The following is a 16112-nucleotide window of genomic DNA, read 5'->3' on the forward strand; positions in this document are numbered from 1 at the left end:
TGTTCTCTGAGAATGCACTGTAAGATCGCTCTGTACGTTTTTGACTCATTTCACTCATTTTGCCCACCTCGCAACTCTCCTCACCTCTGGCAACCACCAATATATTCTCTGTGTAGATGAGTTTGTTTTCTTTTTCCTTTTTTTTAGATTCCACGTATAAGTGAGATCATATGGTATTTGTCTTTCTCTGACTTATTTCACTTAGCGTAATACCCTAGAGGTCCATCCATGGCAAATAGCCAGATTTCATTATTTTTATGGCTGAATAATATTCCATTGTGTGTGTGTGTGTGTGTGTGTGTACTATATATATCTCACAATTTATCTATTGCTCTGTCCATGGGCACTGAGGTTGTTTCCATATCTTGGCTTTTATAAACAATGCTGCAATGCACATGTGTATGCCTGAATCTTTTCAAGTTAGTATTTTCATTTTCTTCAGATAAATACTCAGAATTGGAATTGTTGGATGGTGTAGTGGTTCTACTTTTAATTTTTTGAGGAACCTCCATACTGTTTTCCACAGGAGCTGCACCAGTTTGCATTCCCACCAACATTGCACAGGGCTCTCTTTCTCCACATCCTCAACCACATTTGTTACTTCTTGTCTTTTTGATGATCGCCATTCTAACAAGTGTGAGGTGACATGCACAGCATGGTGACTGTAGTAAATAATGCTGTATTGCATATTTGAAAGTTGCTAAGAGATTAAAGCTTGAGAGTTCTCATCACAAGAAAAAAATTCTATAACTGTGAATGACGACATGTTAACTTGACTTACTGTGGTGACCATTTTGCAATATATACAGATATCAAGTCATTATTTTGTACACCTGAAGTGAACATGTTGTATGTCAATTATAACTTAATTTAAAAATAATTTAAAAATCACTCTGAATATCAAAACGTTTTCATTGCTTCAATGTGACCCTGTTTGTTATAGCTGAAACAGTACGAGTCACATACGTTCTTATTCATGGAGAAAGCAGGCAGCTGCCCATAGAGTCTGACTGGATTGGCCCAGAAAAAAGAATCCAGCCTACACATCTCCCCAGGCAGGGAACAACATGTCCCAGTGCTTCACAATGCTTTGCTGGACATGCTTTATGGGGGGATTAGTTTGTGTCCCAGCGTGGTGGCCATACCCCTTGCAAAGTTACTACAAACACTGCTTGCTTAGTTACTGTTATGTAAGAGTTTGATAATCTTTTTTAGATTAGAAAGGTCCATGGTCTGATAGAAAGGTTGGTACTCCACAGAGATTTATGTAAAATTAGAACATTATTGACTTAGAGCAATAAACATAAGTTCTGCCCTCTCCCTGGATGGCTTGGTAAGGATAGGAATCTGAGCAAGAGGAATTGGTTGTATGATCCAATCAACCAGTAACCTCCAACCACGATGGCCTGATTCTGCCGTGCTGGTCCCCTTCTCGGGACAGCGCTGGTGACATTCCTCAGCTCTTTTCCAACAGAAGCCTTGTAGACCGAGACACTGAAAGCGCATTTGGGCCTGGTGAAAACTTTTTTTAAATAGGCTTCCCATGGGCTTCCCTGGTGGCGCAGTGGTTGAGAATCCGCCTGCCGAGGCAGGGGACACGGGTTTATGCCCCGGTCTGCGAAGATCCCACATGCCGCGGAGCGGCTGCGCCCGTGAGCCATGGACGCTGAGCCTGCGCGTCCGGAGCCTGTGCTCCACAACGGGAGAGGCCACAACAGTGAAAGGCCCGCGTACCAAAAAAAAAAAAAAAAAAAAAAAAAGTGTGCTTCCCAGTGAGGAAAATATGTTTTGTAAGATATTTGTAACAATATTTACAAATATTTACAAATCTTGTATTAATAACATTGCCAGATGTCATTCCACTTTTTCTTTGGAATATGCTTTCTTAAAATATCCAGGTTATGTTGATTATATTTTGATTATATTTTGAGTTCCTCTGAACCTCTTCAGTCTCCTGCACTGTGTCATCCTTAAGGTCGTTCTATTTTAACATTTTCTTTAACATTTATTTTAATGTATAAAAAAGCACACATATTCTAAATGTTTTTCTCAGTGAGTTTTCACAAACTGAAAACACCCAATGGAAACAGCACTGGATCAAGAACATAATTTTTTCAATACCTAGGAAACCCCCTTACCCTCCTTCTTGCCCCCTTCCAATCTCTAACTATTCACCTAAGGGTAAACACTACTCTGACTTCTGTAGCATAGAATAGGTATGTTGAGGCCAGGATAGTTTGCTTCATCGGAATTTTGTTTCTAGGTTGTGGTGTTGATTTCAACCCTGCTGGTGCCCCACATCCTGCATGTAGGTAGGACACTACCTGAGGAAAGTCCACGTAAACTGAACTGCTCCAACAGTGTGATGTGCTCTGGGCAACGATACAGGTAGAGGTAGCACAGTGTGATGTGCTCTGGGCAATGATACATGGGAGGAAATGGGCATCATGGGAGAAGGACCTAGAAAAAGTGAGATGGGCAGAGGTCAAAGAAAAAGTCCATGTCCTCACATCTGTGCTTAGGAAAAGTTCTAGGGAACAGAGTTCTCATTTCTCTTTGCAACTTTCCTTTTGAGACCTCTGTATGGCTCTCATTGTTGACTTTGCCATTTGTGCTTGTAGAAAAAGATCAAGTGTTGCTTTTAGTACAATATCACTTGGTAAGTATTAAAGACAAAAATACTGAGATTTGTAAGAACATTGTGCTTACACGAGTATTTTATTTTAGTGCATTTCCAGGGAATGTCTTTCTCAGGGCTGGATAGGACCCATATTTTCGATTCACTAGCAGAATATTAGTTACTAACAAGAGGTACAAAGATCAGTCAAAGTATAGGATTGCATCATTAGTGAGAGGGTGGAGGGTGAGTAGAAATTGATTGCTTCAGGTGTGGATTCTTAGTGAGCAGTAGGAACTACTGAGGGGAAAAAAAACAAAACAAAACAATAACTTCCAGAAACACTCATCAGCTCTCACCTGCTAAGGGCTGAGGTAGTTCTTTTATTTCTTTCTTTCCCTCTTTAAGGAACATCAGGCGTGAGTGCCCTTCACTAAATATGGGAGTAGGAAGTAGCAGTGTGACTTATCCAACTTCAGCATAGGCTGAGAGAGCTGAGAGCAGCACCTTTTCTTAACCCCAGCATGATTCTTGGAAGGGCCACATCCTAGAAGAGCATGGCTCAAGGAATCTTCTCAATAGCTCTGGACACTTCCCCTCTCTTCTATTTGAAACAGACCTCACCCTTCCAAATGCAACAATGTTTCAGCTGTTAGAACATGTGACTTATTAAGGCAACTTAAGGGAGTTCTTTTCTCTTCTGTCTGATCTACTTTTATATGGTTCCCTGCGTTCTTCCCAGGAAAGCTAGGGCTTGGACTGGAGCCAGGAGAGATGCAGAGCTAGGCAAGGCTGGAGACTCACTACTCCCTTTCCTCCACACATGCAAGAGAACAGCCATACCTGCCAGTTGGAAGGGGGTTTGTATATCCTGTGAAATCTTGGTAGTCAGTAGGCTGGGAATAAAAAACTCCTGTTAGGTCTGGGACTTCCCCTTCAGGTTCATTCTGAGCCCTGGGAATCTCACTGAGACCCACATAAAAATAATGTTCTGAAGTCCATCCATATTTACAGCTTGCTTTCTGTCATGCTTTCTTCTCTAGTCTCAGTTCTCTTTGCCTTCTCAATTTTGATCTCTATGTCATTTTTTCCCCATTTGTGTCCCTACTCAGGTTCCTCTCTTATGTCCAGTAGGTTTCTTTTGACTTCTGCTCTGACTCTCTTCACCTGGTATTCAATTTAGCTCCCACTTTGTGAAGCTGGGTCTACCAAGGTGAAACTCTGACGAATCGTTGTTTCTATGTCCTAGTTGTTCCCAAGAGGGACAGCTCAAGCTGTGGTTTAGTGCAGGACTCTCCCTCTGCCTTTTCCACCCCTCCTTGCCTCTTTCTTTTTCCCATCTGTGCCAATTTATTCATTTATAATGAGAAATACAAATGCCAAGTTTATTGCAGTGCTTGTTTTGTTAGATTGCCTTAATTTTTTCCCTGTAGGTGAAAGAAAACTTGCTTAGCAAACATGGAATCGGACATAGCGTAGTTGATTATTATTTGACTGTTTAAGCTATGCATCTCTGAAACAGGAAAGGACTTTCCACTTGGGTCATGTGCTTGTGCTTGGGAATGCTTCCGCCATGTTGGATGGTACTGCTGTTATGTGTGGTGGAGCTTGGGGATCCTCCTTTTCCAGGCCCCAAAGCAGGCAGTTTATGTGGCTAAAACTTTGGCTTTGAAAGTGCTTCTACTTTCTCAGCATCTCCTTCTTTTCTGCTTTCTTTTTCTGCTTTTTTAATGATGCATTTCTACACTTCTTTTTTCTTTTTCTTCCTATCTTTTGTTTCTTTCCCTGGAAAGAACTCTCTCTTGCTGCACATCCTCTGCCTTACTGTGCACTCCTGGCAGTGCACCTCCACCTCTGTCCTCCTGGTCTCTGCTTCTATTCATTTGCCACAGAAAACCAGATTATCATTGGTGACTAAAGACAGATAGCCACAGAATCTATATTTCTTTACATTTCCTGGAAATAGGAAAGTGCAATCACCATTCATTCTTTACTTTTATTTTGTTGCAGAGCACAGGCTCCGGACACGCAGGCTCAGCGGCCATGGCTCACGGGCCTAGCCGCTCCGTGGCATGTGGGATCTTCCCGGACCGGGGCATGAACCTGTGTCCCCTGCATCGGCAGGCGGACTCTCAACCACTGCGCCACCAGGGAAGCCCACCATTCATTCTTAATTTCTCTAGCTTCAGCAATGTGGCAGGGACCAAGGTAGATCAAACTCTTTTGGACAACCTCAACTAATTGTCAGCCATGGTAGTGACCCATAAAAATACCACTGTGGGGCTTTTGATGCATTATTATTTTTAGTGAGTGTTATATAATAATGTTTACCTTAAAAATTTTATTGTTTATTTATCTTACCAAGGTTGGGGTGTGGTGGGAGAGGCACATCTTAGGATCTGTTCTTAATTAGTTTCTTTAGGACTTGCTCTTAGCAGCATTTTTCTGTGTTTTGTTTTTTCCTGAGTAAATGAGTAAGTAAGTGGGAGAGATCTCAAACTTGATGGGAAAATGAACCCAAGAAGAATTAAAGATGGGTAATGACATCATTCTTTTTTGCTTTTAGTGGTCCAATCCCACATGTTCATTAACTAAAATGAAGGTGCTATAAATGAATGAAAGGTAGACTATTTCTAAAAAAAACTTTGTCTTTTTTTAACAATGTGAATGAACTCCAATTAGCTGTTTACAACATGTTGCCAAGTAGTACTCCTACCAAAACTGTTTTAATGAACAACAAAGACTCATTTGTAAGTAGTCATTTTTTCCCCCCAATGACATTATGAAGGTATGTTTTTGGTTGGTTGATCATTTTCTCTGAAACCTGGCTTATATGGGTTTACTCAGATCCTTGCTACTTATTCAAAGTATGTTTATGTATTGATAGCATAAGTATCAGCAGGGAGTTGATAGAAATGCAGACTCTCAGGGCCCCATCCCAGAGCAACTGGGATGCTTTTAACAAGATCCCCAGGTGATCAGCTATCTCCCGCATGGTATAACGTTGATTGTTCTCAATTAATGTGTCGATTTTATCGCTATCAACTTCAACTGGTCTACCCAACCGTGGAGCATCGTCCAGCGAGAAATCTCCAGCACAAAACTTTGGAAACCACTTTTGACATGTTCGATCAGTCACAACACCTTCTCCATACACTGCACAAATCTCTTTTTGCATTTCAGTTGTGTTTTTACCTTGCTGGAAATAATAAAGCATAATATGTCAAAAATGTTGTTTTTCTTCCATCTTCAGTATTGAAATGGCTACACAAAAATTCACCAACTTTGATTTTTTTTTAAATGCGTGCTGATATGACAGCTGTCACATACAGTCTAATGCAATTGTTTCAAATGACAACTAAGTGCTACTAGAGCCATCTTACGGAAAAAACTGAATGAAAGTTTTGGCCAACCCAATATTAAATTTCACTTATATTTATAGACTAAATTTTACTGTTTTGATTTTAATTAAAATTGTATTATCTAATAACTTATTTCATGGGCTTGCATTATCTACTTTAGAGGAAAATATCTATTAAAAGCTGGAGTCATACCCAGATCCCCTTTCAGCCTATTTAGCATAGATGGGCTTTGTCTACAGGATTCTATTTGAGGCAGGTTTTGACATCTTGGCATTTCCTTTTCTCTGGAGTATTGTAGTCTTTCCTCTAATTGTGTATTGGACAATTTCCTCCAGCCCTCAGTAGCAATCTATATATCATGTTTATTCCCTGAATTAAGAACCTAGAGGGGTGGGATAGAGAGGGTGGGAGGGAGACGCAAGAGGGAGGAGATATGGGGATATATGTATATGTATAGTTGATTCACTTTGTTATAAAGCAGAAACTAACACACCATTGTAAAGCAATTATACTCCAATAAAGATGTTAAAAAAAAAAAAGGAACTCCCAACAAACTTAGAGAAGTCTCCTGATATATGTTCAATGGACAATATTTGGAACCTACTTGATAAGGTACAAATTTCTTAAATACTCTAAAATACATTCAAAGGTAAGTTTCAGCTTTTGATTCAAATAGGAGTGAATGTGCAGAGTATCAGGGCAAAACTCTACTTATCATGTTATACACTTTGCATTTCTTACATCTACTTTGTCTTTTATCGTTGTGCTTTAAACGACAGCTCTAAGTGGTCCAAACATGTGCAAGCCAAAAACTATAAGGCAAAATAAAAATAGTATAAGTCACATTTGCTTGATATCACTTTAAAAGGAAAATTTATTGATCAATCTGGGAATCCATATTTTCTCTTTAAACATGGATAATACTATAGCTATCTGGATGGCATCCTTTATCCTACTTATTTATAAATACTCCCTGAGGTAAAAAAAAAAAAAAAAAAGTTAAGGATTGCCACTTTATTAAAGAAAGCACTTTTTAGACATTAATTTATTTGCAGATGAACCTCAGATTATTGTAAAACTAGAGTATAAGCTCTCTGAAGGCAGTATTTTTGTCTGTTTTTTCCACTGTTGTATCTTCTAGCACCTAGGACAGTGCTCCCGCAGGTGGTGTATGATAAATATACTTGCTGACAGAATGAATAAATGAATTAAAAGATTAAAAAGATGAAGAATGTAAAGACTCTTCAGAATTAAACAGTTTAGATTCATTTCTTATTGGTCGCATTTTGCCAAAAGTGTCTTTGAGCAATAAGAGTCTCCCTGGAGACAAGATCTTATCTAAAACAACTAAATAATGGAAGCCAGAGATAATTGTGATTCTTAAAAGAACTATGTAGGAATAGTCCCAACAATATGCCCAGTTTACCTACAGCTCATCTATTTCATGGCTTTTATCTATGATGGTATCACAGCTGAAGTGCTTTTCTCTTAAAGCACCTCCTTTTCCCATTCTTTGATCTGACCCCATCACTTGACTTCTGGTAACAAAACTGTTCAGAGGGATTTTCTTTCCACTTCACTCCCATCACCTTCCTGGCCTTGATATGGAGCCAATTTTTTCTTTTAACCTTGACTTTGAAGGCCTTCTCTCTACATGGTTGGCTGGAGGCATGGATCTCTGCTAAATTTATCTGATAGGCTCATAACCCCCAATTTATCTCCCTTTTCCTTATGGAAGAACATACTCTAGGTTGATGGTAGGGTAGGTAGACAGGTGGATAGGGAATGACTGAGTGCTATTTTCCCTTTTGGGCAAGTTTTGTGGTCAGAATTCACTTCTATTCTCTCCCATTTCACCTCTATGTCCTATAAAAAGGCCTCCCAAGAAAGTTGGCCTTCCCACACACCTGGTGAGTTCTAAAGCTTTTCAGAAGGGCTCATTATTTTTAAAATGTATTTTATAATTCTAAAAGGAAAAGGAAACTGTTGTTTTCTACTTCGTTTTACTTCAAAAAATGTGATGAGCAATTCCACACATTTTGTGGACTGGCCTAGGAAACTTAATTTTTACTGGGACATACATTATATTAGAAAAACATGATTTGTTAATGAACTTTCACAAACTGGGAACTGTAATATACAGTAAAGTATGTTTATAATCTAAAATCATAAAAGTTTTTGAAAGAATTGGAACAAAGGATAACAATTCCTTAAGCCATTGTAAAAGCAACCAATTATTTATCCAACTGTTAGTAAAAACAATTTGTAGGCTTTATCATAAGAGGTACATTCACAAGCAAAGTATGTGGAACCAACACAGTAAGATGGCCAAAAGGTGTGGACTCTCTAGTCAGAATCCTGGTTCTGCTACTTACATGTTCTTTGAGATCAGCAGGTTAGCTTTCCTGTTGATGTCCCAGTTTTCTCATCTGTAATGAGACGTTAATATAAGTTATTTATAGAATTATTGTAAGGATTAAATAAAATACTACATGTAAAATGTAAGTGCAGTGATTATCATGCTTAAGTGCTGAATAAATAGCAGTTCTAATTGTCTTATACATGGCAATACTTTATATGTTTATCCATTTGAAAATTCGGCTGCCTTTGAATGAATCTAAAAATTAATGTCATGTTAAGACATGCTGAGAGTTTTACATCATCTGCTCTGTGAAAACATGGTATGAGAGTGGGCTGATTAGCCTGAAAGGGAGCTTAGCCCACCTTAGCATCCACATCTCATGCAGTGTGCCCTCTTCTATTTGATGTCAGGCGCAAATGATGGCCCTGGAAAGGAAGCCAGGTGCTTATGTTGGCAATAGTATTGGCAAATTTGAAGATGCACTGACAGGTTCCTTATGAGAGCTAAAGGTCTACTTGTTATATTTGTTACTCCTTAAAAATGTAGGTTGCTAATATCACTCTTATTTTGCAAATAAATAAAATTCAGGTTAAATAGTCCATAATGTATGGCTATACTACATCAGTGGTGAATCAAATATGACAACTCAAACATCTTTGTTCATGTTACAGAGGCAGATTCCAATGAGGACAGGTAAGAGCTTCAAGGCACAGAACTGGGTGAGACATAATTCGGGAAAATATTGCTGTTTGAGGCAGGCATATAATAAGAGGGTGCAACCAAAAGAAGGAATCACACTGTTTTTTTTTAAACAGTGAGAATTTAACATAAAGAATTGTTAATTAATGAGTGAAGAATTGACAAGGCTAAAAAGACAACCTGAAGGTATCTCCAAGGTAACAAGGTTGATAGCAGGGAGCAGCTATCAACTGCGGGGCTGAGAGAAGCTGAGAACATAAAGGGAGGGGCTGGAGTTATTACAATTTAAAAGCTTGGAGGAGTGGGCTGGTGTTTGGATGATCAGAGGAGGGGCCCTGTGGACCGGGGATCTGAATTCCTAAAGAGAGGACACTGGCTACTGCTGGTGTCTCTGAGTGGGCATGATGAAGTTGGAGAAAACTGCAAACTGGATTTGACAAGCTGTTCCTGGGATTGACTGCCAGGGTGAAGAAGAGGCATTGCTGATTGGTGCTGTCAGGAAAAGAAAGCCCTCAGAGAGTGAACAGGAAGCAGCAGCCCCTTTCCCCTCCTCCAGCCCTGCAGTCTCCCTCTAACAGCCCTATTGGAAGTGTCTAACAGAGCCAGCCAGCAAAACAGAAATACAACTCACAGAGTCCTTGTCTCAGCATCACAAGGTAGAGAATAGAAGGGTGGGTTTCAAGCTGAGACACCATAACATAATATCTAGCACAAAGAGGGTCTATAGGGTAGTGACTGAAGTTGGAGGAACAAGGCAGAATCGGCGGTTCCATGAGATCTGTCTGTCCTTCCTAGGGCAAATGGGGTACCACCAGATAGGACAGCCAGGATGACTACCTTGTGGGGGAAGCATGAAACAGTCTTGAGGACATGTCCCTGGAACTTAATGTTTTGGCTGCTGGTCTTATGGCAGGAATGCCACAGCCTGCTAAGTGTTAAGCTGAAGCTGTTGCAATTACTGTTGTCCTTGTCAAAATGACTCAGAAGCTGAGGAGGGTCTGAGGCTGTAAGTGAGGGTCATCAGTGACTACTGTGGTGGTGAAGGAGCCAAGGCGGGGAAAGGGGGCTGAGAACCCAAGTTGGTGCTTATAATATTCCATAGAGACAGAAGCCAATACTTCCAGAGGCAGACAGGGAATTCTTGTCTTAGTTTGCAGCAAGTGAGTTGTGAGAGAGAGAGAGAGAATGGGAAAGAGGGCTTTTTAGTACTGTGTATATTGACTAAGAGGGAGTAAGCAGTCCTCAGGACACTGTAGAATTTGATGATGGAAAACTCCCACTCATTCAAATCTCCCAAGACCACTGGTCAATCAGAGAGTCCATGGTGAGGGATGATGTGGCCCTGGAGCAAGTTAGTTCTTCATTGCCTAGAGCTGGCGTTCCTGGAGCTCTACAATCTGACCCTCATTCACTTCTCTAGGGCTGCTCACTCCCATTCCTTGCCAACATTATAAATCACCTTGGAACACTGCAGATAATACTGGTGCTGGTTCCCTCCCAGCCCAATTAAATGAGATTATCTGGAGATGGGGCAGGGGCACTAGTATTTTTTCAAAGCTCCCCATGATATTCCAATGGCAGCCAAAGTTGTAAACCATGAGAATCCAATGCCCCAACTAATCTGGTCTATTTTTCAATTCAATTTAATTCAATTCAAAATTTTAGATATATACTGGGTACTTAGCAATATGCTTGGTACTGGAGATACAAATGAGAGAAGATAAATATCTTATGATTCAATAGGTGAGACCAAGACATACACATATATGATTTAACCTGGTAAATATTATTATATTATGGACAATTAGCTATTGAGAAGGATGGTAATTAATTCTACCTGGGGATGTCTGAAGAGAAAAGATGGGGAAAACCTCCCATCACAAATGAAAATATGCATCTAGAGTGTAGAAGATTAGTCTACACTGAGTTGATTCTTGGAGGATGAATAGCCTTTTAACAAAGAGTCTGAAGCATGAGGGAGCATGCTATGTTCAGTCATGATGAGTAGTTCATACAACTAGAAAATTGATTGAATTGGGTGAAGCTAGAGATGAGACAGAAAAGGAACCACACTGTAAAGGTGTTTTTTTTTTTTTTTTTTTTTTTTTTGGTACGCAGGCATCTCACTGTTGTGGCCTCTCCCGTTGCGGAGCACAGGCTCTGGACGCACAGGCTCAGCGGCCATGGCTCACGGGCCCAGCCGCTCAGCGGCATGTGGGATCTTCCCCGACCGGGGTACAAACCCGTGTCCCCTGCATCGGCAGGTGGACTCTCAACCAGTGCGCCACCAGGGAAGCCCTGTAAAGGGTTTTGAATTCCATGTCACTTGAACATCCATGAGAATCCAAGCACTAGGCTAGATTCTCAAGGTACAAAAATGAATAAAAGTCAGTACCTATTTTTAAGATGCTCTCAGTTATATGCATGAGTCAGATACAAAGTTGTGTAGGGAAGTAGTGCAGGCAGAGAGAACTACATGGACAAAAACACAGAGGCTCCTACTTTATCATGCCTGTGATTTCAGGACTGCTAAATGTGTGATAGGGATGGATGGAAATAAATCTTAAAAGGCAAACTGGGGCTTCCCTGGTGGCGCAGTGGTTGTGAGTCCGCCTGCCGATGCAGCGGACACGGGTTCGTGCCCCAGTCCGGGAAGATCCCACATGCCGCGGAGCGGCTGGGACCGTGAGCCATGGCCGCTGAGCCTGCGTGTCTGGAGCCTGTGCTCCGCAATGGGAGAGGCCATAACAGTGAGAGGCCCACGTACCGCAAAAAAAAAAGGCAAATTGAAATGAGATTGGAAGAGCATTGTGTACTGTATGAGTTTGGATTTTACGCTATAATTAACAAGGGATTATGAGGATTTTAAACCATATCTGATTTATAACTAATAATTTTGGCCGTATTATATAAATTTTGACTTGATAGAAAGGTGGAAAGAGAGACTGGAGAACAAAAGACCAGATAAGGACTATTAAAGTGGTCTAGGCAAGAGGTTTTCTGATCTAAGGCAGCTAGGTTTTGTCATTAATGGGTGTTGTATTTTATGGGGCTTGGGAAGACAGGGAAGGAGAATTTTTTCCTTTGCATACTTTTTGGTGAGAGGAAAGAGGATACCTTGTGTCTGAGCTATCTGGGTTATCCAGGTGGAGCAGTGGACAAAAATATGCCTCTAGAGCTAGATTAATCTAGATTGGAAATGGCTACATGGTGCCAGCTGCTTGTAAGGGATAGATGATGACAAACAGCCAGACATGAACGGAGTCTTGGGGAAAATCAACATGTAGAGACGAACAAAAGAATGGAGCAGAAGGAGACTAGGAAAATTAGGAGGAAATCAGGAGGGATGAATATTTCAGAGATCTAGAGTCTCTCTAGATATTAAGAAGATCATTTCAAGAGGAATGGATTAGGCAACAGTGTCAAATACTGAAAAGAAGTCAAAGAGGATACAAAACCTGAGAGAAAACCCCTCTAGACCAAATTCCATGGACACAGGGACCATAAATGTCTTTGATACATATTAGGTGCTTAACAATGTTTGTGGGAAAAATGAACGGATTTACCTTAAGGGCCATTACTGCTACTGTTCTCCAGTTTTCTCTTGCTTGTATATAAGATTATGTATATTTAAAAATATAACCCATATTAAATAGGAATATTTATCTGGTTTTCAAAGGAAGGAGACAGAAATAATCTAAAAGGAACATAACTATATTTTTCTAGTTAAAAATGGGCATTATTTTGCATGAAAAATATTTTTCTCCTCATTTTCAAATGATATATTATGCATTAAACAATAGAAGATGAAATAGCACATATTTAATTTCCTATGTCATTAGAAGTATGTTCCTTTTGACCTTTACAAGTTAAATTCAAAAGTTAATTCAATTTTCTGACTAAAGACTATTAAGGTTCTGAAGCAAGGATTTAGGTTGGATTCAGAAAGATTTTAATGAGTTGGAAGTGAGTCAAAAAACATTCACTACTCATTTTCAGAACTGCTCCTACTTTATCATGACTTTCTCCCTAACGTTTTCATAGTTTGTCCTTTATCAAAATTAAATCCCATTAGCTGATCAACTACTATATTAATTTGAAGGTAGCCAAATGTCTTTCAAGGGGCCTAAAAAAATAATTTATAGATTATTTAAAAAATATATCACTTGAAAGGAATTTGACTTAATTTTTTTCAGTAAAGAATCTTCAAAACTGCTGTAAACCTAAATATGATTTTTAAATCATATTTGTACTCTTCTAATTTTCCGTGTGATATTCACATTCAATAGGATGATGTCTAGTTTTATATTCTCTTTGAAGGAGAGGCTTATGAAGGTATTTAATAGATTATGTGAAATTTTTTTGGTTACTGTAAACTAATTCAGAAAAGATTCTGTTTTTGAACATTACATATACACGTATACTACCCATTATAGGTTAGTAGGGAATGTAGATGGCATCATTTTATTAGTGGTCTGAGCTACTGTCTTAGGTTAGTTTCTCCAGAAACAGGCTCAGAGAAGAGGATTTGTGGCTAAGTGATTTATTAAGGAGGTACTTCTAGGAGAAGCTAGCAAGAGAGTGGGAAGCCGGGCAGGGAAGGGGCCAGGCCAAGCAAGGGTGGAGTTTCAGACAATGTCTTTCTTGGCCTCAGCTTGAGCCCAAAGGAGAGCTCTGGAGCATTCGGTACACCTCTGAGTGCCTAACCCTGGGCAAAAAACTTGGACTGTCTAGTTTGGTGTCAGCTAGACATTTGCTAAGGTCTGTGGTGAGAGTGGGAGAAGACACGAAGGCAAGGGGAATACATTCCCAGAACTTTCTTCTACGTTATTTGGGCAAAGCAGTGTTTCCAGTAGCCTGAGGACAGGCCTTTGAGGAGAGTCTGGGACACTGGCCATTGGAATCAAAAGGAGTAGGTGTAGGGGATGAGGGTTAGGGAGGGGGTAAGAAATTGTAGAAGGGATATGAAGTAATCTCAGTGGAGCAAAAACAATATGTTTTATATAGTCAAAACCTAATTTGCCTGAAGATATTACAATTTCCAAATTCCTCTAATTTCACTTTAGTTCCTGATTCGAAAGTCCATACCAACAAGGTTTTGTGTAACTACTTATAGGGCATTTGTTGCTTGGTTGCTGAGTTAAAAATGTCCTCCTTTCTTTATAGACAAAACCAGGTAGAAATGCATTTAGAGACATACTAGCTGGCTAGAAGGAACTGTTCTTTATTGCTCCATTTTTATTTTGAGAGGCTCTTTTCCTGTCCTAACACAAACTTTTCTATGTGACATGCTTCCATAGTAGAAATAGGTACGTGATACACCAAGATAACTTCCATATCACATTTGACAAGTGACCATTTTTTCTCATTCAACAGAGTTTTTCCAGGTCCACAAGAAGTTTGTTTTGCTTTTGTTATGGGCAGTCACTTTTCTTATCTTAGTTTGGCTAAGATATTTTTTGGTCCAAGGCTAAAGAAGCCATATAAAAGTATATGGTGATGTTTTAACTCAAAAGCACTTTGCAAAAATCTCTAAGTCATTAGTTTCTCTTTATTAAGAGTGTGAGAAGTTAGTTGGTATAAAAGTTCTTTCTTGGTTTGCAGTAACTGCTGAGAAGATTAAGAAAAGTATTGATAGTTTAAAAGATGTGCTAGCTTTGCTTTTGCAAAAAGAGTGATATTCTGAGCTACAGTGTCCTCTGAAAAAATTTAAATTTTGATGGGATAAAATATGACAGAGATCTTAAGACTGTAACTAGTATTTGTTGTGGATTCAAATATTTCATTATTGCATTGACAAACCATAGACAATAGCAATCTAGGTCAGAGGTCAGAGTTTACCCCCTGCTTTCCCTTTTGTTGAGGACTGAGAGAGGAAGATGTTTTCAAACTGGGGGTGAGAGGATAATCCAGTCCCTGTTACTTCATCTTGGCTGCAAGTGGAAATTGGAACTTTGTTTTCTGAAAGTGGATTTGATGTTTAAAAGCAGCCCAAAGAGGGACTCCAACCAAGATGGCAGAGTTGTAGGATGTGGAGCTTACCTCCTCCCATGAATACATCAAAGATACATCTACAAATGGAACAGTTCTTGCAGAACACATACTGAACACCAGCAGAAGACCTCAGACACCTGAAAGGGCAAGAAAGGTCTCCAGGTAACCGGGTAGGACAATAGGAAAAAAAATAAAGAGGAAGCGGTATGGGACCTGTGCCCCTGGGAGGGAGCTGATAAAGAGGAAATGTTTACACACCCTGGGAAGCCCCCTCACTGGTGGGAAGATCAGCCAGGACAGAAAAGGAGCTTCAGATCATCAGAGGAGAGTTCAACAACTGGTTTGTGACAGGCAGAACAGAGAAAGAACTGCACACACTGTCGGTGCCACCGCCCTGAGTCCCCCAGCCTGACACGTGCATCCGCTGGTATGGGTGGGGGCTGGGTACTGGAACTTGGGGTTCAGAGGACAGACCCAGGGAGAGAACTGCTGCTGGCTGCGTGGAGACAGCCTGAAGGAGCTGGAGTGCTGTACTGCCGCTTTGGGAGAATGACCCCAGCTGCCACCTTGGCCGGTTCCTGCGTGGGAAGGCTTTGTAAATTCAGCACCTGTGGGACATCTGAATGGACAATGGGTGCTCCTGCAGCTGGGACAGGTCTGACCTTAGCAGCTGTGGGCTTTGTGGGCTTGTGCATATTGGGGCTGGCCCGGGCCAGGGTCTGAGCTGCCTCCCAGCTCCCACAGCAGGTCTAGGTGCATGACTACTGCAGTCCTGGGACCTGACTTCAGCCGATCTGCCCTGGTGGCCTTGTGAAAACAACACCTGAGGGATGCCAGGTCTTACTGCTGGGATTCCCAAGGTCGAGACAGAGCCAAGGGCAGTGCCAACAACAGTGTACTTTGTGAGCCTGCACAAAGGGTGACAGGTGACAAAACAGAGTACACTCAACAATGAACAGCTCTGACAGAGGAGTACTCAGTGGCTCCTCTCCCAGTGTGGTGCGCCCACCTCACACCAAAGATCAGAAACACAGCTCAGAAATGGACCTGGGGGCTTCTACTCCAACAACTAGGGAGC

Source organism: Delphinus delphis, chromosome 5 (genome assembly GCF_949987515.2).
Source record: "Delphinus delphis chromosome 5, mDelDel1.2, whole genome shotgun sequence".
In the NCBI taxonomy this organism is placed as follows: Eukaryota; Metazoa; Chordata; class Mammalia; order Artiodactyla; family Delphinidae; genus Delphinus; species Delphinus delphis.